This window comes from Equus caballus, chromosome 18 (genome assembly GCF_041296265.1).
Source record: "Equus caballus isolate H_3958 breed thoroughbred chromosome 18, TB-T2T, whole genome shotgun sequence".
NCBI classification, from domain to species: domain Eukaryota; kingdom Metazoa; phylum Chordata; class Mammalia; order Perissodactyla; family Equidae; genus Equus; species Equus caballus.
The window spans coordinates 81,266,354-81,289,674 of NC_091701.1; the positions used below are offsets into that span (position 1 = coordinate 81,266,354).

Consider the following 23,321-nt stretch of genomic DNA (forward strand, 5'->3'; position numbering starts at 1 on the left):
AGCTCCAGCCCCTTTCCTTCCTTTCCATTGGCTGCCAGGCTGCCAGTCTTCACCATGAATGCAGGCTGTTAGTTTTTAAGAATATCGCAAAGCAGGAGAGTCCAGGTTGGGATCAGGGCAAATCAACAAGGCCACAAAGCTCACTTCTTTTACTGAGATTGAACTGTTTTTTCTTTCCTTTCTTTTCTTTTCTTTTTTTAAAATAAACATTCCCCAGATTATTGTAAGCCTGTGGGTAATTTCCAGAGTTCTGATTCTGATGACTTCACCAGTTCCTTTTTGCTTTTGTGGAGAGAATTTTCCAAGGTCCTTACTCTGCAATTTTCACTGGTGTCACCTGGATGTGGAGTTTGAATACGCATATTTTGTGCATCTGAAAATGACATGGCCCAAATAGCATGGTGTTCTTTAAAATACTAGGCTTATAGAAATCTAAGAGGAATATAGCCCACCTCATAGTTCACCTCCTATGGAAAAATGTATTTTTTTTCCACCACCTCCTTCTCCTTCCTAAACTTGCTCTAGCTCTAGCAACCATAAAAGTGAATGAATGGATCAATAAATCAATTAGATTTGTGACCCATCAAGGGTCCAGTAGAGAGACTTAGACATAATGGGTACTCAAGAAAGGTGCCGAATCAAAATAGATTGGCTTAAAATAGGCAAAATTGACCTGTTCTCTATTATATGTTATCCTACTCATAAAATTAAATCTTTAGTTTTATATTTATCCCTCATAAAATTGTATAACTTTTATATTGAAGATTTCCTACTTCTTTTAATTTTTATGGAATATATCTTTTTTTTTCTTTTCTAAAGATTGGCACCTGAGCTAACAACTGTTGCCAATCTTCTTTTTTTTTTTTTCCTGCTTTTTTCTCCCTAAATCCTCCCAGTACATAGTTGTATATTTTAGTTGTGGGTCTTTCTAGTTGTAAGGAATATATCTTAATTTGGGTGGAAAATGAGTCCTATAATAACAGTAAATTCTTTCCATAAAAGAAAAGGAGAAAGGAAGGATGGAAAAAAGGAGGGAGGAGAGAGGAAAATAATCTTGCCAGTTGTCAAGGTGATGGCCACTGACACATTTTGAAAGTATTTTGACAATACCTAGCAGAGATATCATTATTTTCCATCAGAAAACTCATAACTAGGTCAACTGAAAGACAGTAGTGAAGGAAGCCTGTTTAGAAATAATCTGAAAAGATTCTTGTGTCTCAGGTCTTTGTTAATTTGTTATAATGAATGAAGCATGATACTTTAAGAGGATTAGAGCTACTTATAATGACAGTGCTACATCTAAAGGACTAAAGAGGCTTTAGTAACAATATAATATGATGATGATACAATATAATCTGATGGTATAAGATGACTCTTTCATTCCCTGTACTTCCTAGCAAATTAAAAAAAAACTAAGCGGCTTTTTATTTTGTTTCATTCTTCCTTAGAGAAGATGTGAAGGTTAAGTAGAATCTGGCTATCTACACACACACACACACACACACACACACATATGCGCGTGCGCGCAAATATTGAGTTAACCAGTTTTATGACTAAGTAATAAAAGTAGTATAATCGGTCATTTTATCTCTTTACTTCTCTAATGACTCTATTTAATTAATAATGAATATAGAAGTGGGCCTTCAATTACTGTTCTAGAAAAGATAGTCTACTTCTTCCAAAATTGTTTCATCTGCATTAAATACTTAAAATCATCTAAGAAAAAGCAAATGGTATTTTCCTCACTTCTTGCGACACTAAGTCTTATGACTTTCAAATTTGAAAAACGCTGAAAAAGAGGAACATTCTTCAGGACACCAGGCTTGGTCTCTTTAGAAAGTTATTGTCATAGAAAAACAAATAGGGGGATTGCTCCAGGTTAAAAGAGAAAAGACTCAAAAACTGAATGTAGTGTGTGATCATTGATTCGATACTTATTTCTAAAAGCTCTAAAAGATATTTTGAGACTAACTGGGGGAATTCAAACATAGATTGGATCTCATTAACAAACTATGTTTTGTTTCCTTAGGTGTGTTAATGATATTATTTTGTAGGAGAATGCTCTTTTTTGGGGAGTGTAAGCTGAAGTTTTTAGGGCTAAAGTCTACACTTACTTTCAAAAAATTCAGAAAAAATGCACGTAGTAGTTGTCCAGCTGGGAATGTAGGATCTGATTCTCATCATGAAATGTGGTGCATGGAAATGCATTGTCCAGATACCCTTCAGGGAAAACTTGTTCTCCGAGTTCCTGGGAGAGCAGTCGAGAAGAGACAGCCTCCAGCCAGCAGCCCTAGGAGACCCCTCACCCCACGTCACACCCTTCCAGGGTGGCTCACCTCCAGTGATCATGAAATGAAAGTGGAAAAGCCTGGCCATTTTGGCCCAATGGGGGACAATTCTGACGGGTCTGTTTTAGCTTCAGAGGTCCACCTAGAGTCAGTTCTGGCTGTTAGTCCTACCTCGCAGCTCAATTTCTCCCCCTGACGAGTTGTGCGTCCCTCGCCCTTCCACACACAGTTATTGATCCTAAGGGCACAACCTAAGAAACATCTGATCGTTAAACTCTGTCTCGGAGTCTTGTTCTGGGAGAACTCAACCTGTGACATGAGCTGGACATCAGATAACCTCCAAATGAGGAACATTTTGTTTTGAAAGTTCTGTTTTCTTAAAAAACGCCAATTCATCAAAGACAAAGAAAGGCTGCGGAAATGTTCCAGATTAAAAGAAACTAAAGAGACATGACAACTAAATGTAATATATTATGCTGGACTGCCTCCTGTACTGGAGAAAAATAAAATGCCAAAAAGAGCATTATTAGATCAATTGACAAAACTGGAATATGGATTGTAGATTAGCTGAAAGTGTTGTATCAATTTGAAGTTTCCTGTGATTGATAAGTCCACAGAGGTTATGTAGGAGACTATCCTTATTCTTAGGAAATAGACACTGAAACATATGGGGGACGGGAGCAACGTGCACGCCAACTTCCTCTGCAGTGGTTCCGCAGAGCTCCCTCCGTGCGTCACGGATGGAGAGAACACTAAGGCAATGGGGAAATGTCAGCAGTTGGTGAATTTGGGGAAAGGGGGGGTGAGAGGATTCTTTGTGTCTTTCTTGCAACTTTTCTGTAAGCTTGAAATTATTTTCTAATAAAAAATTTTAAAAATATGTATATACATATACAGATAATTACAGAGAAACCTGATAGAGCAAAATGTTAACAGCTGAGATTTCATGTAGGAATGCGGTTGTTCCAGTCTTTCAACTCTGTTTCGAGTTTGCAAGGCAGCCCTTCTTGGAGCACTGCACCCTTTAGATTCTGCAGGAGTTTAAAGCTTCCTCACAGAGATCAGCATGCCAATTAGACTCCAAATTTCCCCCTCTCAAAGTAGAACTCCTTAAGTTGTTAATTATTTACCTCCTCATGCTAAGAAAACCCACCACTGTGCGGCATGAACTCCCAGGACCCAACTTTGCCTTTTGTGTCCTCGGCTGCAGCTGTAGCCACAATTCCTAGAACAAGGAATATACTCAGTCGACACCCAGTGAAAGAACAAGTGTGGGAGATGTGGGACAAACACCATCTTGGTATAGTTAATCATTTTACCTCTACACGTCAGCTCTGAGCATTCTGGCCAAAATTAAATGTGTCTTTGCTTCTTTTCTTACTTCTTCTTTCCTGTTGCAAGTTGGGAGAATCAGAATTCTGGAAATATTTCAGCAACCTGTAGTTGGTGTGGCTGAGGCTGCCCTGGAAGGCGTGAGAGGCAGTGCTGCCCGGCTCCTGGAGCAGGAGGGGCAGGGGGCGCTTGGAAAGAAGGGCACCGAGGTGTGCAGTGACCCTGAGCAAAGACGTGCAGCACAGCTAAGGGCCCGGGGGACGACTCACCACACAGAGAAGGGGTGGTCCACCACCCGTGGAGGAATGAAGTCAGCCGGCGGTATGAACTGGCATCGCTGAATACAGCTTATTTATTAGCAAAGCGTCGGTGCTCACTCAGTGGGGCCAGAAATGAATAAAGCTGCAGGGGACGGTCAGCTAGGTGTCGGAATGCAGAAATCAAAACCGGAGGCAGAACCACCAGGAACCCAAATCGATGTGGACATGGGCATGGGCCAGGTGTCAGTCCTGTCCCGTTTGGACCCTTGTCCCCTTGGGGCTGGGTGGAAGTGTCAACCAGGAAACAACAGTCCTCCCATGATCAGGACAAACCACTGGGGGATTGCTGATGGTGCTAGTGGCTGATGGGGCTCGGCTCTAACTGGCAAGTGTCACCCTGAGATCCCCGCTGTAGTTTCTGGGTCTTCTGTCTGGTCTGCTTGACTGTACTCACTATTTCTCCTTCCAGCTCAGAACCAGAGAAAGTGGAGCAGAGTGTCACCGAGAGCCTTCACTTTTCATCTCTGTCCTCCTGTCCAGCCCCCACCTTCTCATTTTCAAATCTAGAAAGCTACCTCCGCCCTAGGCAACTTTTATTTAAAATAATTCGTTTAAGTTTGTAACTAGTTATTTTGCACTGAATAATATAAAAATTATCTTTTTAACTGACACACCTAGCAAATATCCGAAGTGTTTTCAAGGTGGCGTCTTACCACATAGTTTAAAAAGGACCACACTCCCCAGCCTCTCGACCCCCTGACCCGGAACATGGAGTGAAGTCAGGACAGCGGTGTTCACACAGAGGAAGCCGATTCGTGATGTGGAAGTGCCCGGGAAGACGCAGCTTATGGTTGGTGTCAGTTCGGATGTTTGACCGTTTCCAGTGACAGTACCACATAATGCTTCCTGCATTTTTTCCTTAGATTTATTTCATTAAGAAATACTCAGCTGTTGGCCTATACTAAGGCTTGGCCCACAAGAGGATTTTCTAAAGACGTCACCGTGTGGCCAGGAGCTAAGTGACCGGAGGAGAGGACTGCTCCACAGCCAACTCAGGCCACCAGCAAAGCAGAGGCAGCGGGACATCAGAAAGGGTAACTTCCGCCAATTTATCCATAACTTCACAACGAGAAATTCTGGGAAGAAGCCATTTTACTTCATTATGAAATTGGTGAGATTTGCTTTAGGGTTTTTTAATATTGAATTACATATGAAGAAGGATATCATAATTTTTTCAGTATTTAGGGCCTGTCGGGAAAAACTGTGAAGGACTTTGAAACGGGCAACAAGATTCCTGGGAATCCTGTGAGGTGTGCCTTTTCCAGTTCTCTGTGCTGTCACTCTCTGGGTGTTTTACAGCTGTGCAAGTTGTAGACAACTTACAATGGTGCAAAAGATCCTTGTCCATGGAAGCACAAACAAATCGTGTCCATGGAATGAGATTGATTGCTGTTCTGTGAATACTGACCAGTTTGGCCAGTTTTGCAACTGCTTATAAATCCATTTCAATATTCCCGATGGCCTGTATGTGTCATACTTTTAATTCTCCTTTTTTTTTTTTTTGAGGAAGATTAGCCCTGAGCTAATATCCATGCCCATCTTCCTCTACTTTATATGTGGGACGCCTGCCACAGTGTGGCTTGATGAGCAATGCATAGGTCCAGCTGGACCACCAAGCAGAATGTGCGAACTTACCCACCCCTGAATTCTCCTTTTAACCCATTGTAACACCTTACAGATTCTATCATTAATTAATAAGTTTAATAAAACATTTGAAACGTTAAATTTATATTTGTATCTGAGTCATGATTTACTTGTTTAAAAAATTATCTTTTTTTTGTTTGTTTTTCTTTCTTTTTTTATTGAGGTATAATTGACACATAACATTATATTAGTTTCAGGTGTACAACATAATGCTTCCATACTTGCGTATACTTCAAAATGATCACCCCAATGAATCTAATTAACATTGTCATCATACCTAGTTACGAAATTCTTTTTTGTTATGAGAAATTTTAAGAAATATTCTCTGAACAACTTGTAAATATGTAACACAGTATCATAAACTATAGCCACCATACTGTGTTACATCCCCTGACTTATTTGTCTTGCAGCCGGAAGTCTGTACCTTTTGACCCCCTTCACCCAATTCTCCATCCCCAACCCCGTCCTCTGGCGACCACCAGCCTGTTCTCTGTATCTGCAAGCTCAGTTTTAAAAAAATTATCTTTTAGTAAGTCTTTAATCCAAAAGTGTTGGTCTGACCTTCAGAGAACAACAGAGATAAGGAGAAAAATGTAGGGGTGTAGGTAACGTTTAAAAAAAAATGTGTATGAAGTTTCTTTTGGGTACACTCAGTTTCCAAAACCCAAGTTTACCTTCCGCTCTAGGATGACAAGGGACGCCCTCGCTTAAAGGAAGGGTGCTAAGTGCAAGAGCGGGCAGGCAGGGAAGGGCTCAAGAGGAGAGGATTCACACGCCACTGCAAGTCTGGTGTTGCTGAGATAAATTCTTTCTTTAGGGATCCCAGACTTTCTTCCCTTTATCCCTCTCTGTTCTCTGTTCTCTTTGAGGACTGTGTGTTAGAAGCTGGGTCCTTAATACGACTGTTGGAATGGAGACAATAAGCAAGATTATCACAACTGTTTGCGTAGCCAGGACGCTAGCACAGGGTTCAAGGACGTGCAGCTCTCCGCCCGCCCCCCCCCCGCCCCCCCCCGCCCCGAGTCAATCTGAGACCACTTTAATCTCTGCTATAGCTACTCAAACGGAGACAGGGAGCCCAGGCAATGATCTGGCCAGCCCCAAACTCCAGGATAACTGGTTAGATGCGCCTTTGCCTGATCAACGCTGAGGTTTGAGAACACAGAAAGCCTTCCTTGGCCTGAGGACACTATCTGCTTCAACAAAGTGGGGCACAGCAGCCCCTGAAGGAGTTCAGTCACAGCTAATCCATAACTTTCCTAGCCTCAACCCTCCCTTGGGATAGCTAAACATTTCTTGGGTGTTCGCGTCAAGTTGGGTTTTATTTCTGCATTCCCTTCTCCAGTCTTCCATGCCTGTCTTCCTTCTCTTCTGATGCCCTGGTTGCTCCAGTTGCTGAACCTCCCTCTTTCCCACCACCCCATCCTCACCACGTGCTTCGATGTGACTCAGACACCGTCAGGAGCCTCTCTGGGCAGAATTTTACGGCATGAGAACCGGAGCCCTCGGGTCACAGATCTTGCTTTCTAATTGCAGTGTCACTTACGACCTACCTGTGTGGCCTTGAGAAGTGAGTCAATAGCTCTGAGCCCCCATTTCTCCTCTGTCAAATAAAGATAATAGTATCAACTGGACTGAGCATCTGGGAGGATGAAATGAGGCGATTAAGTGAAGCTCAGTGTCTGGGTCATGGTCCTCTACGACTATTGTAATTTTCTTCTTTATCTGCAGTCTCCCGTTTCCTGTTTCCCTCCACTCAGAGTGGATTTCTATGTCCTGTTTTCTAGTTTGTAGGTGCTACTTCACATTCTTTTCCTCAATCCAGCATAGATACTGATGGGGCTCAGGAGGCACTACCCCAGATACAGCACCTTGGCATATTGAAAAACTAAGCTGAAAGAATCTAAGAAACAGCAAGTGTCAGAGGGACCCGCTGATCTTCCCTGAAGCAGGTCACTAAACCCTCACGCAAGAGGCCCTCCCGGTACCCAAGGAAAGGAGCATCCTTATCTCCAAGGAAGGAGGGATGCTGAGAGGGATCTGGACCAACAGGCCTGGCTCAGTCCCCTAGATTACTCCCCTGAGCTCATATCCCTTTGTCCTAGCACATTTTCCATGACTTTCTGCTCTTCATCAAACCTAGTATAAAAACACAAGTTTAACTGTTTCTTCAGGTCTTCATTTTCTTATTAAGGCTCCTCTGTCGTGCACAACTTATGTTAAATGAATTTGTAGGCTTTTCTCTTGTTAACCTGTCCTTTGTTACAGCCTCTCCAGCCAAGAATTCGGAAGAGGAGGAGGAAAAGATATTTTTCCTCCCCTACAATAGCAAATGAGAGACAGTGATCACAGACACTACATCATTTTTCGATTACAATCAATTCCAGTTTCTTCCTCTGTCATCTGGGGAGAAAACTCATCAGTAAGTCACTGGAGAGTTTCTGTGAGAATTACACAAGAAGATGTGGGTGAGTTTCAGCACAGTGTCTGGCTCACAGAAGAGCTCAGAAATTGTGAGATGTCATTGCTATGATATTACTGCACTACTCCTGTTGTTAGGGTGTATTATGAAAAAACATATATAACTAGCATATGACTGTTGAAAGGTGGCAAATTCTTGGGCTTCCAGCTAATTTAATGGTCAATGGCTCTAAAGAGAGCTAGTTATCTAAAGATAACATTTGGGATTCATGTTTCATTCTAAGGGAAACCATCAGCCAAGATACCACTGTGAGCAACAAAAGAATGGTTTCCTGCTGTTACAATAAAGCTACATTGTGCTCATCCCTTCCTTTCCAAAGCAGGACAGTCTGATCCTATGTTCTACTAAAGGAGTTTATTTATTTTGCATCAAATGATTCCTGTGAATGAGTTCATTGCTTGTGATGAAGATCTGTACAGCATAGCTGGCTTCTTGCTGTAATCTCACTGCTTTAGCTGTAATCCAGCTGGCTAGAAAACACATCAACTGTCTGGCTCAGCAAGAAAAACCCAGCTTTTCCAAGGAAATTCTGTTTGGGCAATGTCTTAGGTTTATGAATAAGTTACTTACTGATTGCTTGAGAAGAATGTAAAAAGGAAGAAACAGTCATTCTCGAGGAAATTACAGAGAACACTTGGCGCACTTGAGCAGATTCCATTTGCTCTGGCTAGAAAATAGATCCGGTTCTCAAAAATCAGGTCTTTGTTTCCTTAAGGCTGGAATAAATGAGTATGAACAGTCTTAAAAATATTCTAATAAAAAGTTAAAATGGAGAGACATTCTATAATCTTTTTTTTCCCTCCCTGTGTTCTGGGAGATGTAATACATTTCTGAGGAAATCTGAAAATACTGCTTTTATTTAGTGTTTGGGATATTATAATCCCTCCTACAAGACATGCAGTTTCAAGTGTGTGCTGAAATGCCGCTCCCCATGCAACCTCTCCAGACGACGGAGAAATATCATGTTTATATGTGAAATATTCCAGAGCAAGGCAACCCTCCCAGACAAGGTGGGGGAGCTCAGTCATTTTACTGTCTTCTACATTTTTCACATCTTCTTGGTTAGTGCGTGCAAAGAACTGTAATTAAGTATACACTTTGTGTGTGTGTGGATTGTGATCAACTCACTCCAGAGGTGAATGGTTTTATTTTGAAACAAGTTATGAAAGGAAACCCCTAAGGGGCAGAATGACAAACAGAAAAATCATGTTTAATATTATCTACACAGTTGGGTAATGGAATGAATAATTTATGTCAACTTAGTATTTTCCATAAGGTTACCCAACAATTGACTCAACTAAGCTTTTATTTCCTGAGCTTGCTGGTGGTTTTGGAATTAAGGAGAAAATCACCAAACTTCTAGTGGGTGAGCTGTACTTTTGGACATCGCTTTCCTAAGAGAACTCTTACCTGACCTCCACAGCCTGTGCTGGTCTATACCGGTGGCCTGCTTCTCACTCCTCACAGTTTTCAGCTATACATTTGCTGGCTTATTTGATGAAAATCAGGCTGTCGTTTGGTTTATGTTTCTACCTCCAGAGCCAAGTGTGGTGCCTGGCGGGGAGTAGAACTCAATAAGATTTCCTGACTGGTGGAAAGACTGCTCAGTGGATTTTGATAAAAGGCATTCACGCCCATGGGCATCTCGGTGATAACTAACGTTTATTTTTGTCTGTGAAGGCAAAGGTGAATTTGAGCAGGGCATTTAAATTCTTAATTATCATCAAATCCATTAGCTCCCATTTTCAGTTCCTCTTTTTTTTTTTTTTTAAAGATTGGCACCTGAGCTAACAACTGTTGACAATCTTCTTTTTTTTTTTTTTTCTGCTTTATCTCCCCAAACCCCCGTACATAATTGTATATTCTAGTTGCAGGTCCTTCTAGTTGTGGCATGTGGGACGCCGACTCAACGTGGCCTGACGAGCAGTGCCATGTCCGCGCCCAGGATCCAAACCCTGGGCTGCCGCAGTGGAGCACGCGAACTTAACCGCTCGGCCACGGAGCCAGCCTCTGCGTTCCTCTTTCTTATTAGAGGTGTTAAAAGAATGTTGAGTACCTGGGATGCTAGCCTCTCTCGTGAGGGCCGTGTTGAATCCGTCCAGCCACTTAATCAGACCAGGACCTTTGATTAACAACAGGTTCGACTTCCAGGGAGAGATGATGAGATTTTTCTCCCAACTATTATCAAGAGCAAACAAGTTCACTATACACTGTCTGGCTGTCTAGTCCTATATCGCTTTTAATTAGAACCAGTTCACCCAACTACATTCAGAAGGAAGCAAATACCAAGCATACCTAATTATATAAGTAGCATCTAACACATTACGGTAATCCCTAGCATTTCCTGAGTACGTGTTAAGTACAGTACAGTGGAAAGCAACTTCACGCGCATTTCCCCATTTCATCTCCTGACAGTCCTTGAAGGACTGCTATTATTCCATGAGGCTAAGGGGGGTTGGGCAGTTAACAAAAGTGGCGAAGCCCATGCAACGCTGGCACCAGTCTAAACTGGCCCCGTGCATCGCAGAACGGTAAAGTGGCCCGGCAGGGGCAGCGCCCAGACAGCAAGCTGGTCTCCAGAGCTGAGCAGGGGGCGACTTGCGACATGAACCAAAGTTTCTCCCCACAGAACCAGAGGACGGGGCCGACCAGGACTCGGAAGCCGGACTCTCCTCAGATGCCTGGGAAGATCCGGAGTTAAAGCCCTGTCCACACCCTCCCATAAATGCTTACACCCCTCCAATCCTGTGCCTGCGAGCCTGCCTGCTCCCCTAACCTGTTAAATTTCACCCAAACCCCGATAGTGGAGACAGATGTGAGCACCGTGCCTCCTGTCTCCTTGCTGGTTGACCTTTTCTTTTCTCAAAAGCCCAGGCCATAAGTATCAGCTTTTTATGCACATGGGCCCGGGCCCTCCTGCCCGAGTCATTCAGACAAGGCTTCTGGGTCTGCCTGACTGCAGGGCTTCCTTCTGACCCTGTGCACACGGCCTCCTGTAGCAATGCTCTGCTAATGTGTGAGTTTCCTTTACTCGACTGTGCAAGCCTCAGGGCAGGATGGTGCTTCACTCACCCTTGTGTCTCAAGCACAGCGCAGAGGGCAGGAACCACGACGGGTGCTCGGTCAGCTTAGGGGCTGAGGAGGAAGCGCTTTCTCCATCATCAATCTACAGTATGTTTAGTATGGTTTCAGTGTTAAATAGAGTCAACTATATAATGTGTATAAATAAAAAACATAGATCAAATGTTTGTATAATAAAACAAATAATTATATATATAAATATATTGTACTCTTTTTTTCCCCCCTGAGGAAGATTGGCCCTGAGCTAACATCTGTGCCAATCTTCCTCTACTTTATATGTGGGATGCCACCACAGCATGGCTGATGAGTGGTGTAGGTCCACACCTGGGATCCAAACCCAGTGAATCCAAGCCACCAAAGTGGAGTGTGCCAAACTTAGCCACTACACCATGGGACTGGCCTGTGCTATTTTTTATTAAATTAGTAATCCATGTTTTATGTTGAAACATAAGAAATTGCCATTTTGTTAGGTCAAAAATGGTCAAGGTCTGGGGGCTGGCCCCGTGGCCGAGTGGTTCAGTTTGCATGCTCCGCTTCAGTGGCCCAGGGTTTTGCCCGTTTGGATCCTGAGTGTGGACATGGCACTGCTCATCAGGCCACGCTGAGGTGGTGTCCCACATGCCACAACTAAAAGGACACACAACTAAGATATACAACTGTGTACTGGGGGGATTTGGAGAGAAAAAGCAGAAAAATTTTTAAAAAAATTTGTGAAGAAAGGAGTAGGACCGATAAAAAAAAAGGTCAAGGTCAAATAACAGCACTTTTATATGCTACAACCTAATAAAAAAACTAGGTCCACTCTTAGTTATATAACTAAGCAGAATGCTCCATTACCACATTTTTCCCACTCAAATCGAGGTTTATCATTATAAACCACCAAAGAGAAAGTTTTGTGAAAAATTAAGGATGTCCTATCTATAAGCACTCTCTTCTAGGCCCAATGATCTGACTTTATATACAAACTATTTTTCGTGCCTTTAGGGACAATCTGGTCCTAATGAAAATTCAACCCTGCACATGTCTATTAGACCTGGCCTGGGTCCCTTGTCCTTTGCAAGCTGCCTGGTTGCACAGCTCCTTTCAAGGTCCTTCTGCCTGGGGTCTTCCCTTTTGAATGTTCCCTCTGCCTGTGTCTGAGCCCGATGTACCCTTAGCGTCCTCAGACACTTTGTGATGATCGCGCTACACGTGTTTGCAATGATCACTCTTGGTTGAGTGCTGGGGTCTACTGCGCGCAACTGTGTGAAGTGTTTGAAATGGGGGAACCCCTCCCAGCGGATTCAGTTCTGGTACTAAGTGACTGACTGGCTGACCATGGACAGTTCTTCAATAACTTTTTTTGTTTCTTGCCTAAAAAGAAAGACAACTAGAATTTCAGGGGGTAACCCTGGAGGCCATCTTAAGCACGTGTGAGCTCTGCCTTTCTTGTGCACAGTTCCTGAGAGAAGACTCTGACCTCTGCTTATTGAATTCCTTATGTGCTAAACCTAGCACGTGAACTCCTCCCTCGGCTCCACCTTGCTTCAACTTTGTTGTCCAGGGGCTGCCATTTTGCCAGTGATCCCAACCAGGCCTCCTATTTTGGGTTCTAAGAATGCCCACCTAACCCACTGTGGGCCTGAGCTTTCCTACTCTACTTCAGCCTTCAATTTAAAAACTGCACCTGGAGCCAGCCCTGATGGTCTAGTGGTTAAAATTCGGTGCGTTCCACTTCAGCAGCCCAGGTTTGGTTCCTGGGCGCAGACCTACACTGCTCATCTGTCAGTGGCCATGCTGTGGCAGTGGCTCACATGCAAGAAGCAGAAGAACTTACAACTATGTCCTGGGGCTTTGGTGGGGGAAAGGAGGAGGATTGCCAAGAGATGTTACCTTAGGGCGAGTCTTACCCTGCAAAAAACAAAATACAGAACTGCACCCGAAGCCAAGTCCACTTGGGGACCTCCTGGTCCCAACTGGGTTTGCCTGGCTTTGAGAGCAGCTGTATTACTGGCTTGGTTAAATTCTGAAGACTGTACAAAGATCAGCCACACTGGTGTTACCAGTTTTCAGGGCTTCAGTGAGAACCTTCTTTGCGGAATCGGGTTATATGTGGATTCCCTAGAGGAGAGTAGTCAGCAGTGTTGCCAAAATAGCGCAGTGAAATGGGAAGTGCTATATAAATATATTCCCATTGTAACCTGAAATTGCCCAGTTGACAGTGGGCATAAATGGGGTAGTGTTTAGAGTTTCAATTCAGGATTCACTGGGGTGTCCCCATCGGCTGATGCGGTACCCACTGCGTTTACCCGGTAAATACATCGCACTTGAGAAGAAGCACTGACAAGCATTGCGGGGGCCTCGAGGAGGTGAACTGAGCTCCTCCTGAGCACCAGACTCCATGGGGGCCCCGCCCGAGCACGGGCTGCTGCCTTGTCAAAGCGGGTGGAGCTGTGGACAGAGTGAGGGGAGTGGGCTGGAGAATTCTCTTCCGTTCCGACATTTGCTGTCAGAGGAGACCCCAAATACGGCTGCTTGTGCCGTGACGTTTTGGGGGAACAAACTGCTGGCATTTCCCTCTCGTGCTGCTCTCACACCCCCTCCTCGGGCTCCTCCCTCCTGGCAGTCCTCCCTCGGGGCTCCTCGGCCGAGCAGGCCTTCTGGCAGGTGCGCACACGCAGCTGCGCAGTCAGTCCACATCTTCCCCCTCAGTCTCCCCTCCCACGTGGCCTGTGAAGCCGCACACTCCGGTTCCCATCTGTCCCTCCCTCCCTCTGCTGAACTCCGTATTCTGTGGGTACCGCACACTTTTAGAACCTTTTTGTTTGTAACGTATTCTGTCTCCCAGGCAGCACAACTCTAAGCTCAGTGAAGGCGAGAACTCCCACTAAAATCCCGGCGTCCTCTCCCACCACACTGACCGACGCTCCGGTTGACACTTGCCTGACTGAGTGTGACAGGGGCAGGTGGCCTCTTGGTTAACGATAAACAGGCCCCCTTCCCCCCAAAATATGGAAAATAGCAGACTTCCAAATAACTAACAGATTTCCAACTTCTGTCTCCCTTTGCGTGAAGATAGAGGCGAAAACAAACAATAAAATAACACAAAATCCCAGCCATTCAGAAAGCGCTCACACGCCTTGGTTATTTGACTTGATGGATCTGTTTGTCACAAACCAGGTCCCTGTTTGCACTTGTGCTGGGGGGTGGCTGTGTGTGTTTCCCACACCCAAGGCCACACGGGCCAGTGGATGTGTTTGCTGCGGGGTGTGGGGGTGGGGGAGCCAAGGAGACCAAGGCTGGACGTTTGGTTCCCCCCTGGGTCAGTCTGCTTCACAGAGAAACTTCCACGGGCAAAGCCAGGCCCCGTCTGACCCTTGCCCTTCCACCCCCTAATTAACCACCTGAACAACATCCTCATTTGGCTGAACGGAGGACTCATCCTTTCCAGCAGAAAGCTGCGCCTGGATCACGTGTACTGTGTTCCTCCTGACTCCCTTCTCTTTAACGATGAGGAGTATTTGCATCTTATTTGAGTATCAACGGAATAATCAGAGCATACTCTGATCACTGAAGAAGATGAAAAAATAGTCTGAAGAAAAGACTCTCCCAACCTTTATTAGGTACCAACTGCACGTGCTGGGCGCCCACCACGTGCCCCACGCTGTGGACGATTTAACAAGCAGAGGTTTAAAAAAGGGAGGAGACGGAGGTGCTGGGAGGAGCTGAGTCCATCACGTTATTTCAGAGGAAAGGAAACTGAGGCGCTAGTTTGCTCTGCTTCAGCTGTGGAACAGGCGGGAGGCGGGGTTGGGACCGCAGCTCTGGGCGACAGGAAAAATCGAGTAGCAAGCGTGACGAGCTTGTGTGACCACAGATGCAAGGTGTGTGTGGAGACGGTCCAGTTTAAGAGAAGGCTGTTAGTAATCTTCATTTAATTAGTTATGTCTTTCCCACCTTTTAAATTTTTATATCATCAATGTTTATTGTGGTCTTGGCTTTTACGACTTTCATTAGAAGTTTTATGAGGCAAAAACCTTTATTAGAGTTAATGTCACTGAAGAAACCAGGTGAACGAGAACCAAAGAGCACCTGCCAGATTGAAGGGTCTAACTTTTTGTAGTTTATGTGAAAATTGAGACCGGAAGAAAAAAATAGATAGGAATTAGCAACATTATAAAGTTTTTCAATAATAAAAGTAACGGGCTACTAGAAAAAGTTTGGGTGAAAAAGAAGGAATAGATCACCTGAGGGGGTCCAGCATATGCTGCTGTGGCGCAAAAGTTACTGTGAGCAGAAGGCGTTTGAGGTCTCAGGAGAACCTAGCTTCATAAGTCCCCTCCCTGGGAGCAACCGCAAGACTGACACTTCACCACCGGAGACGGGGAGTCTCCAACCACACCTTAGCAGATGTTGTCACGTACCGCCCATCTACTCTCCTAAGCGCTTATTTATCTCTAAAAGGTCATTTGTCTTCCCATAAGTGGCCTTTTTCCTCCTTACTTTCCTCTATTAAGACAGTATACAAGGATCAAATTCTTTTTGTTTTGAGGAAGATTGGCTCTGAGCTAACATCTGTTGCCAATCTTCCTCTTTTTGCTTGAGGAAGATTGTTGCTGAGCCAAATCCATGCCAATCTTCCTCTATTTTATGTGGGATGCCACCACAGCATGGCTTCACAAGTGGTGCCAGGTCTGCACCTGGGATCTGAACCTGAGAACCCCAGGCCACCAAAGTGGAGCTCATGAACATAACCACTACTCCACCAGGCTGGCCCCCCAAATTCTAACCATCCCTTTGAGTCACATTTTTCTGTGAATTCCCCTATGTACCTTAATAACATATGCGATTAAATTTTGTGGGTTTTTTTGCTAATCTGTCACTTGTCAGGTAATTTGCAGGCCCTCAGCAACTGAACCTAAGAGAGTAGATGAAAAGTTTTTCTTCTTGGCAAACCACCAGCTTAACACAACTATTTTCAATTTTGCATAATTTCTTCAATTCTTTTCACCTGCATTTATTTTTTACATAATTATAATCATTGTTAACTTTATAACATGAGCACCCATCCATGATGCTTCATAACCCTCCAAATTTTGACTTCCTAATGACTGCAAAATATTTCATTGAGATGATATATAAGAAGTTCCTTACCTAGCCTCCTACTGTTGGATATTTAGATTGCTTCTGGCTTTTTAAAATTATAAATAATTTGGAAAAAAAATCTTTGAGCATAAAGCTTTTCTCCTTTTAAAGTTTCTTCTGAAGGCTAGCTCCATGTGCTGTGGCCCTGGAAAGGGGATTATTGGGTTAAACACATAGGTCAGGGATGTTGCTTCCCATGACAATTCGTTGTAAGGTAACATAAAAATGCATGACATTCTTTTATAAAGTAAAGGACTTCAGTGTCAGGTAAAATCACAAATAAAGGCCATGAAAAACTTAAAAACCATTCAGTGTCTGGAAGACGTGCCAACACGAGGAGAATCATTCAGTAAGAGGAATTACTTGAAGAGGGTAATTTGAGACCCGGAGAAACGTCCCTGGGCCTTTTTTTCTGCAGAACAAACAAACAAAACATTGATGGATTTAATTTAGCAACAAGTTAGTGGAAACTTGGGCGAATGAGTTTGTTTTAAGTGAAAAGGGCCAATTTAAGAGAGTAATTGCTGATGAAAGTTCTGTTATCAAAGCCTCATCTGGTTTTCATTAGCTTTCTTTTGGAGGGAAGAATAAAGTATTAGACAAAAAGCCATTGGTGCTGACAGTTGTCTGACCACCAAGGGACCACCGGGCAGGCGCAGCCCTCTCCCAGCTCCTTCCCTGCGTCTAGCCACGGTCCTTCCTTAGGCGAGCCCGAGGCCAATTATTCCAACAGGTCTTGGGTGTGAGATTTCAGACATGCAGCACAGCAAAGAAACGTTCCTTTTGAAGAACCACAAGCTCTTCATCTTAAAAAGCAAGGGAAAAAACAACCAATCCCATTGCTACTCAATTTAGAGCTTTCCCTACCTTGTACTGGAAGGAGGGAGAACTCAGTTTTCCTCTTAGAGAGCAGCTGTCTCCTACTGGGTTTCTCTGCAGTGGGCTTTCCATAAGGACTTTGACTAGTCCTGTCACAGCTACTTAAACCCACATTTGTGCGCTGTAATTTTCTAGGTAAAAGCTGAGGAAGTTACTGAACGTCCTTCTCTGCCCTCCTTCCCTCCGTCCTTCCCCCGCAGCCTCATCATCTTCCAGGATTTTACATCAATCAGCAGCTGCAGCGAACCCTGTTGTGATCTTCCCTGGAAACTGCTGGCAGGACCCAAAACAAGAATCTGCACATGGAGCATTTCCACAAACGATCTGGAGTCTTTTTCCCCTTTTACCAGCGGGTGGTTAGTCCGGCTACTGTTTTGTAAACACGTCATTAGCAGGAATCCTCCCCAGGTCAGCTGCAAACGTGTGGTGGGAGGAAAACAAACAGGGAGGCACTTACCGCGGTGGGTCCTGTGCGGGGAGAGACGCTGCGGTGGTGCCCAGGCGTGACCCGCTCCGGAATGAGCCGGAGGGTGGTTCTCCGAGCGGCTGCGTGGCGCACTCCTCGCCCAGCCTCCTCTTTGGCTCTTATCTGGCTTTTGACATGACACTGAGGAGGAGAAGGATGTTGGGTTTCGCTTGCATGTGGTTCTGCACTCCCCGCCCCCTCCATAAAAGTTCATCGTGTGCTGCGGGAGACAGCCAGCCGCGAGGACGCCGCACAGATTGGTGCTGGACTCAGTGTGCACACGGGGCACTGACGTTTGTTTTCTGAACGGAGAGTGTTGCTATTGGCTGCGGGTAACACGGGCTGAAAAGGAGCGATGGAGGGGGCTCCAGTCCCTCCTTTGTTGGGGTGGGCTTTTGTTTATGAAAAGTCAACTTAAATTTCCCCCCAAGAGGGAATGGAGAGGACGTTAGAACGTTAGAGGAGAGCCCCGGAGCACACAGCAGACGGTGGGACCCGTGAGAAGGATTCTACAGACCAGGAGTCCGTGTATTTCTGATAGCGAAGAATGAGAATCACATTAGTTATCATGTTTCCCGGCTCTGAGGAGGTTAAAGTCTTGACTTTTATCCCTCATCTCACCTGTGGTCCTGGCAGATGTGGACACAAGTGTGTACCTGAGGCCGGTCTCAGAACTCAGAAATTCAGGGGGTGAGAAGTGTGGAGGCTGAAGGGAGCAAGCCTTAATGTGGTTAGCTCTCCTCTGCAGAGACAACAACTCGATCTTTGTAAGGTCTGACGTCAGCCTGCCCTTAGGACGTTGGAAATTGAGCATTATCGGGTCCTAAAACATCGCTAGGCCGGCTAACGGGACGTCGTGGGGAGGAGCTGGAGGAGCACGCGGTTGGACGGCGGGAAGGGTCAGGGCAGCTGGCGGTGCCCCCAAACACATATCTGAAGCTTCAGACCTGCTTTGAGCTGATTATTTTTGAGAAACTGCAGACAGAAGCAGCTCTGGAGCCAGAGTAGAAGTCGCCCTTTTGAAAGGGAAATCCACGTTTATAAAGGCACTCTGCATGGGGGCGGGGGGGGGGGCTGTCCCAGGCCCTTTCTCCCCTGAGACTCACCCGCCCAGCAGGGCGCCTGTTTACCGACATTCCTAGCCTCAGCTTCCCGGAATTGCCTCCTCCCTGTCAGCCACAGACCCCTGTCCCTTTCCGGAGCTCCGGGCAGCCCATAATCCTCAATCTCCCGGCCGCCTTTGGAATCTCATATCTTTGCGGGGCGCCTGGAGGCACATAACTAGAATTGCTTTTTTTCTCCTGTTCATCTGTCTGTGTTACAGGGGCGTCTGCACCAAGAACAAAGGGAGGTAGAGAAGAAATTATTTTTCCTCCCCTGCGAGACCAGGTCTAGAAAATCTAAAGCAGTGCCCCTCACTGGGGGGGAAGGGGGGGTGTGGCAGCATGTGGGAATAATCCTGGGGGGTGGACTGGAACCCTCGTTCAAACTACAGATGCCCCTCTGCCCTGTAAGATATCCGCTCTCCCACGTTTGCCCCCATCCCTTGATTCCACAGAAATAACCACTGTGAATCCTCGTGGCAGGTTTGTTTTTGGTGCTGCCTCAGCGTGCAGGAGGCTGTGGCAGGAGGCAGCAGGGGAGCTCCCGGCTGCAGACCCAGCTCTGTCGCCAGCTCCCGCTCCTCTGCATCAGCAACGTCAGTATCTACCGATAGTTACACGCTACTTTCCGGAATCGCATGAAAGCACAATTTCACCCACAAAAGACATTTTTGGGGAGAATTTCAGGAAGTTTTGGTTACTTTATGTGGTTTTGGGTTTGTTTTTTGGTGGCAGAACAGAAAGCATCAAGTAGCAAAGGACAGAGAAGGAAGACAAGAAATGACACTCAGCAAGCATTTACCATGTGCCAGGAAGGGGTCAAGCGCAGTTCACACTGCAGCCCAGGCGAGTGTAAGCATTTTTATTTTTACGTTTCAGCTACTGCCTAAAACAGCAGAGGCGAAACATATGCTTACTTAGCTTTGAAACTGGTCCAAAAAAATCAGGAACCGTAAATAAACTCTCTCGGCCAATGAGGCCTGTCATTGGCTGTGCGCGTGAGGAGCCCGGCCGACATGGCAAGGTATGCCCTGTAGCTGGTCCGTGCTTCACAAGGAGTTGGAGCCGAAGTGCTCAGATGGGCTACAGATAACTTACTGCCGCCTGAGGGGCAACGGGGCACTGGCTACGCGGGAGGGTGGGAGCCTGGGAGCACTGTCAAGACAGCCTCTGTCGTCAGCTGCAGAGTGGGAGCTCAGAACCAGGCGTAGTGACTCCACGCCCCACGTGCTTAAGAGATTTCATCATTAGACTACCCGTCCCTCTGTGAGAAGAGATGTTTCCAGAATCGAGTGCATGGAAGGTAGGGGCAGGAACAACGTTGGTCAGATAAAAGGATTTCAGGGCAGTTGGGCCATTTTCTGCATCACTGTGAGTTCTCAATCTGCCGTGCTTAGCGTGTCAAGGGTCTCTCGAGCGGGCGCGGCCTGTGAGCAGGTCAACACGGCAACAGGGCTCAGAGGAGCCGGTGCATGCTGCCTCCATCATATGGTTTTGGGAGCAGGCTGTGTCCCTCAAAATATCTTTTCTCCACTGATGCTTGAAGTTTCACTGTTAGAGAATCGTTCTTTTGAAGAGATTACATTTTAAAAGAGGAGCTTTGTATTATTCTAGTGAAGTTCTAATCCTCAGGATGGATCAGGTGATTTTAAGATGGTCATCCCCTCGCCCCACTCCAACCCCACCAGACAAAACTGGGGTGAGCAGCATGGCCTCCGTCTTGTGATGTGATCAGGGACACCCTTATCTCTTCCCTCCTGATCTGAGGTTAAAATGGCATACTTGCCCCCAACACCTGATGATAGAAATTTCAGAAATGGATATTTGGGAGAATGCAATTGGGTCATATTGATTGTTGTTAAGTTTTTTGCTGCTGTTTATTTAAAAAAAAAATCAGCTCAGAACATAATCACCGGAAAAGAGAGAATATTGCACAAATGAAGATTTTCTTATGAAAGAAGCTGATTTGTGAGAAATGGAAAGGCTTCCCTCTCTTCAATTTTTTCCCTCTTGCCCTCCAGGCCGACCCTGTCTCCCTGTGCCAGTGTCTCTCGGCCGCTTTCTTCAGGGTGGGCAGGCCAGGGTGACACTCTGGGCCAATAGTGGGTTGAATGGTGAGGCTGGAACCATGCAAAGTTTCCTGAGGTGCTGAAATAGACTCGCGGTCACAGATCCAGAGGCTCGGAGGTCACACGGGGCCATGCCAACCTGGCTGTACGGTGCGGGGGCGGGGGGGCGAGGGGGGGGGCTATTGCTGTTGTTGTTGCCGAAGATTGTCCCTGAGCTAACATCTGTGCCAGTCTTCCGATTTTTCCTTGAGGAAGATTTGCCCTGAGCTACGAGTCTCAGAAGGTCAGGGCCTGAAGCTTTTGAGGGCAGAGTGAGTGCTTCCCTCTCAGAAGACACCTGTGCCCTGCAGCTTTGTGGCCAATAGTTTCTCATGTGGGGGTGGGGGCACTGGCCACAGTACCCTGAGTCTTGGAAGACGTATTTCCTCTGTTTGTAACCAAGGGAGGTAAATAATCTTTTAACTTATTGCCCTGGAAAGAGAATGTGGCTCGTCAGTGGTTAAATAGATCTGGTGTGTGTTACATAGTCAGCCGGCATCTGGTGACACCATCCTTGGTCCTGATTCAACAGAAAGGACGGCGCAGAGAGTTGAGGCCGCTCCCAGCCATTACTCTAATTATGCTGCTTTTCTCGTTAGACTGCAGATTCCTGACATGATGTAAGCGTATCTGGATTTTCCTGAAATGTCACACTTTGGGAAAGAAAAAGGATCAGAGAAAAAAGCCTGTTTTCCTGACCTGTCTTCCGGGTTCGGTGACGACTTGCGTTTCTCATCAGGAGCACGGTGGCCTGGGGCGTCCCGCAGCTGTGGGTCTGTTTCGTCTGCACTGCTCAGGGTTTTCTAGAGCTTGAATTAATTTCTGTCATTTAAAAATCAGCAGGTCTTCCACAGCCATTTAGATTGTCGGCCTTTCATGAAAAAATTGCCAGATCTGGGTAACAATGGTCCTGCATCCCACGAGGAAACGGCTGGCGGAAGCTGAGCATGGCTGCTCCAGGCCCCGACCAGCTCCACACCTCTCTCCCGGCCCCCCACTCAGACTGCACCATCTGGACCCTCCGGGAATTTGCGCTCTCCACCCTCATGTCCGTTTCTAATTCTTTTCCTCTTGAGTTGTTTCACTTTAGGAAAATTGAGTACACAGAAAGATAAGTCATTGGGCAATCATTTTTATTGCTTAATAAATTTTAGGTTTGTTCATTTAAAAAGTATGAATCCTCTGTGTTTTCCTGGTGAAACCTGAATGCATTATAAACATGATTAAATTAACAAAACCACCTTTAACCAGCTGAACTACACAACAGTGCTGCCCAAAGTTGGTGTCCCGGGAGCCACCTGCCCGGTGCCGGTGGTAAGGGAGTCCCCTGCCCGTGGGGCCCTGAGGAGCAGCAGTGCAGCCGGAGCCCTTCTGCTTCTGTGATCTCGGTGCCAGTGATTCCAACAAGGGCGGCGATGAAATACTCCTCCCCTCAAAAAATCTTTTGTTGCCTTAAGTTCTAAAAAGATTGTTGTGACTACTATGCATTTTAGTTATATATATATTCATATATATATATCTAAAATTTATTTTTAAATAAATAATATGTTTTACATAAAAGTTAATTACTTATTTTAATTTTTGTTACTTATTCTTTAATAGACAACGTATCTTACATGGAAGTTAATTGAAAAAACTCCCAGTTATAGGGCTGCCCCAGTGCCACCTGTGGACTCAGTGATGCTTTCTTTTGAGATGAAGCTGGTAAAGGGTCCATGTCACTGTGGCAGGTTGTGTTTCCCACCGACATGCTGCACGTGCATCTCAACAACAGATCTGAACTACACACCATGGGATGGTCGTGGTCAAGAGTGAGAAACAGAACTGAAGGCATCTTGACTTCTTTGTTCCACGCCACCACTTGGAGTTTTTAGTTATCTTTAAAACATCCAATGGTGCAACCAACAGGGAGCTGCAAGGAGGACTATGTTTTGTTAGGCAAATGGGAATTTTAGTCCACAGACAAACTTTTTTTTTTACTGAATTTGGATAATATTTTTTAAGTTGAAAATCATTTTTAAAAATTGTTTTAAAACGAAAGAGTGATTCAAAAAGTCAAAGCATTACAGCAATGAGGTGATTAACAGTGGCAAACATTGTACCTTCTGCGGGCATACCAGCTTTATTAAAAGTCGGTGATTAATTGCTGATGGGGGAGGAAAAGTAACTGTTTTGTTGGTCCATCTAAGTGGCGCCCCTGCGACAGACACAGGTTAACAGGAGAAAAGCCGGCAAACTCATTTAATACATTTTATGTGTCACGAGAGCCTGTGTTCATAAGGAAATGAAGACCCGAAAAAATGGTTAAAACTGAGCGTTTTCAGGCTGTGTTGGACGAAGAGTGGAGAGGCGTCGGAAAATGACATAGGACAAAGGGTGTGAGCTGAGGGGAGTGACCGGGGTGAACGGGGCAAGGCCTGTGGCCCGAGAGGACACCTGAGTGTCCCTCCATCCTGCGATAAGGATGCTCCTGTCCTCGGGTACCAGGAGGGCA

At 45.5% G+C, this 23,321-nt stretch overlaps 1 protein-coding gene and 1 long non-coding RNA gene across 4 annotated transcripts in view; one reads left to right on the forward strand and one right to left on the reverse strand.

Moving 5' to 3' along the window:
- The window catches only part of CMKLR2 (chemerin chemokine-like receptor 2), a 43,600-nt gene extending 25,240 nt beyond the window's left edge, over positions 1–18,360 (reverse strand). Inside the window, exon 1 of one of the 3 annotated variants that reach the window (XM_001505118.5) lies at positions 17,608–18,360. The gene's annotated coding sequence lies outside the window, so the exon portion shown is untranslated. Of the gene's footprint in view, positions 1–3,889; positions 3,981–17,607 lie in introns of those variants that run through there. The other 2 variants (XM_023622486.2, XM_070241704.1) reach the window with 2 other exon arrangements.
- A 1,359-nt stretch (positions 18,361–19,719) lies between these two features.
- Positions 19,720–22,392, forward strand: LOC138918698 (uncharacterized). Its single transcript, XR_011428401.1, has 2 exons — positions 19,720–20,022; positions 21,427–22,392. It is a non-coding gene; the product is annotated as an uncharacterized lncRNA (long non-coding RNA).
- The last annotated feature ends 929 nt before the right edge of the window (positions 22,393–23,321 follow it).